The 3,726-nt window shown below is 37.9% G+C and overlaps 1 long non-coding RNA gene across 1 annotated transcript in view; it reads left to right on the plus strand.

The window, feature by feature from the left end:
* The first annotated feature begins 1,204 nt into the window (after nucleotides 1–1,204).
* LOC107687504 (uncharacterized) overlaps nucleotides 1,205–3,726 on the plus strand; it is a 15,817-nt gene continuing 13,295 nt past the window's right edge. The window contains exon 1 of the long non-coding RNA XR_001634135.1: nucleotides 1,205–1,276. This is a non-coding gene — a long non-coding RNA (uncharacterized LOC107687504). The remainder of the gene's footprint in view (nucleotides 1,277–3,726) is intronic.

Genomic DNA, 3,726 nt, shown 5'->3' on the forward strand with positions numbered 1-3,726 from the left:
AACCATAATTATTTCAACAGAAGGCTGATTTTTTTTCCTTTGGCCCTGTATGTCATTGAGCGCATCAACTAAAACATTACACTAAATTAATTACAAACCTACCAAAGACAATTGGTCCAGCAGATATACATAGCACATTATTAATAAAGATGTTTTTCGGCTAGGTGGGGTTGGTCCAACTTGAAAAGCTGCCAGTGAAGAAAGCCAGATTCACATTAGACAAAGCTCTACATTTCAAAACACTCTGGGCTGTTGAGAATACAAATGTCTTTTCAGGTCAGGTGGGTTGTGGGGTGCTTGACGAATGACTGCATAGTGAACATACATTAATAAAGTCTTGTTTGCATATAAAACAACCAGAACACCCAAGAGGCTTAAATATACTGTTGCAATAAAGTATGGTGGGAGATTCTGCCATGGCTGAATATAAGGAGCTTTACGTACATAATACCTGCACTGTGCAAGTTACATTCCCACTTATGCAATGCTTTATAAAGCCATTCGATATGATATTATCAGTGATGGTTCACAGATGCTTCTAGCATACAGAATCCATCTGATGCATCTACTGTAATAACATTTTGGAGATGTTGGCTTGGTAGCTCTATCATGTATAGCTCTAATCTTGGGAGGGGACAGACACCTCAAAACACCTCTTCCCACAGTCAGAGTAAATATTACATACCAGAATACTTATTGTTTTCCACGTTCACTTCCAAGGTTCAGCTAAAGTCTACAACAGATGTTATGCTTAAACAGAGGAATGAAAGAGCCATGGCTGGTTAGGGTGCAGAATGGTTTATTCTCTATGAATAAATCAAAGAAAGTTAAAGACAATGTGAAACAGCATTCACAACCTAATTAACTTCCTTAATGTAACTTGTTTCTCAGTGAAGCATCTGGAAACTTGTTTCTGCCACTGAATAAAAAAAAATAAAAAATCAAACGTGACTTCTCACAACTTTTTCTCGCAATAGCGAATTTCCATTTCACAATTCGGACTTTTTTGCCCAGAACTGTGTGAAAAAAAGAAAGAAAAAGAAAAAATTCACAGTTGTAAGTTACAGTCAGAACTGCATGACAAACTACCAGTTGTGTACTACAGCTTCTTTCTGTAACCGAATAAAAAAATTAAAAAGGTAATTGCGACTTTTTATCTCACAATTCTGACTTTTTTTCTTGCAGTTGCGAGTTTCCATTTCACAATTCTGACTTTTTCTCAGAATTGCATGATAAAAACTTGCAAATGTGAGTTACAAAGTCAAAGCTCAATTGTGTGTTACATCTTGTTTCTGCCACTGAATAAAAATTGAATAACATAAAACTGAATAAAAAAATTTCCCAGCAATTGCGAGTTTCCATTTCACAATTCTGATTAAAAAAAACTTGCAATTGTGAGTTACAAAGCCAGAATTGTGAGATATAAACTGAATTGTGAGGAAAAAAGCCAGAATGGTGAGGTGTTGCAATTACATTAAGTGAGAAACAAAATGATATGGCAGGTGCTTGGAGGTCTTGAAATACATGAGGGATTGATGACATCAGAAAAAAAAAATTATATTCTAATTAAGGATTAGGAAAACAAACCATTTTTTTTAGAATAACATGCACAGCTGAACCATGCACAAGAAATGTTAATTCAGAAAATAAATAGGGTCCATTTTCATTTTCATGTTGACTTTAAAAAGAAAAACTGATGGCAATTTCACTGGCAATTACATGAACATCTTGGTCCTTACGGTGATTTGTTTAACCAGTAGCATAAGGCTATATATCTGGCCAACCAATAGCAGATGTTTCCAAAACATTGCTTATTTTTTGTTTTTGTTTTAGCTCCCCAACCAGCTTGACACAGCTCAACCAATGGTGTGTGTTTGGATCTGTCTGTCCAACCAATAGAACTTGGGAAACATTTTATAAGCCATAATTAAAACAAAATAATAAAAAATGCATAGAAATCACACACTTCACCTTTAATGATAGCATTTAATTTACTGTAGATGAATTCAAAAGTTTGGGCCATGTGCCTCCAAGTACAGTATAGGCTGATATACTGAAAAAAAATAAAAAATGCATAGAAATCACACACTTCACCTTTAATGATAGCATTTAATTTACTGTAGATTAATTCAAAAGTTTGGGCCATGTGCCTCCAAGTACAGTATAGGCTGATATACTGAGTACAGGCCACATGGGAGAATGCAGCATAATGAGCATGACGAATGCAATGGTTACGCAGATTGCGCTGGAATGTTTTGGCTCTCGTTTCCCATCTTTGCACTTCTCCAACAGCAGAGACACTAGGGCAATCGTCGTTAGCCTATCTGACCTCATGACTTGGAGATTTTCCCTGTGGTCTCCAATGAAACTCACACAGGGAGGCAGAGTCGATTCCGGTTTCAGATAGCGCATGGCCCAGACAGGCTGACCTACAGCCTCTCTTTAACCCCAAATCATGGAAGGGATAGACAGCAACAGAAACATAGTGTGCGATAGAAAGTTTTGAATCCTGGAGACGCTCACATCTGGAGAAAGATTTACTCATTCAGTCCATCGCTTTCTCTAGGGTTGAAAATACATTTTCCCTGTTCCTTCCTCTCCCTGTTCTCCATTCACGTTTTAATGGGACGTTGTCTCCCTGCCGTGACGGTGAGGAATCACGTAACCCCCGTGTCACAAAGACTCTCATCCCTCTCTCCGTTATGTGTCCCCTGATGAGAAGACAGAGATGGAGGAAGGCAATTCATCACCTACTGGTGGCCCAAATCATCCAGACTGTCCCGCCGCGAGACATTTAGACATGAACAGCTAAAGTTAAGAAACATTTCCTTAGACAGTACTTGCAAAATGTAATTGCTACAATAGGACTGCGTGGAATTGTTGACTTGTAACGTTTGGAGAATTTTCACTGATAGCTTTATCTCCTACTTTGTATATTCAACAAGTCGGCAAGTTCTAGGTGTTTACTGTCATGTGATACAGAGTATACACGAGGTCATTGCAAGTGTGTTGCTTGCTGAAGTGCTGTACTAAAGCAGTAACAGCTCTCCTGTCTCAGGTATGAGGCATAGACTGCAATGGCTCATTTTAACAACCCTAATAAAAAGCTAGTCTCCACACAAACATTCAGTGCCTGAAGAAAGAAATGTTGTCTTGCTCTATCTGTTCTCCATTCCCTATGTGAATAACTAGCTGAAATTCAAACTGTAAAGCATTTCAGAAAATCCAAAACTTAAAAAAGGAACCACCACAGTCATTACAACAACTGATAATTTTGGCCTCCTCAGATCACAAAAACATAACGTCAGATTTCGCAAGCATCATGTGAGAATTCAGTGCGGTCATGATTTGATGGTATTACACGGCAGTGACTTCCAGATTTCCTCTTCTCTGCCGTCACAACACAAGCCATGATTATTATGATTTAATGGTTTAATTATCTTTTCCAGTTAGTCCACAGGTCTCAGTCTAAAGCATGTAAAGGGGAAACAGTATTAACAACAAAACAACAACCATATTTAGAATCATCCAGTCTAGAGAGTTTTCCAGCATAAGATTGTAAAGGTTCTGACATTTCTAGAAATGAAGAGTAGAATATTTTTTTAACTTCAAACCAAGGCAAGCAGTAAACCACTGAAAAGATGTTGCATATCCCATATAGAAAAACGTCTCAGGTTACTTATGTAACCATGGTTCCCTGAGTAGGGAACGAGACACTGCGTCATA

This window comes from Sinocyclocheilus anshuiensis, unplaced genomic scaffold (assembly GCF_001515605.1).
Source record: "Sinocyclocheilus anshuiensis isolate Anshui unplaced genomic scaffold, SAMN03320099.WGS_v1.1 scaffold870, whole genome shotgun sequence".
Taxonomy (NCBI): domain Eukaryota; kingdom Metazoa; phylum Chordata; class Actinopteri; order Cypriniformes; family Cyprinidae; genus Sinocyclocheilus; species Sinocyclocheilus anshuiensis.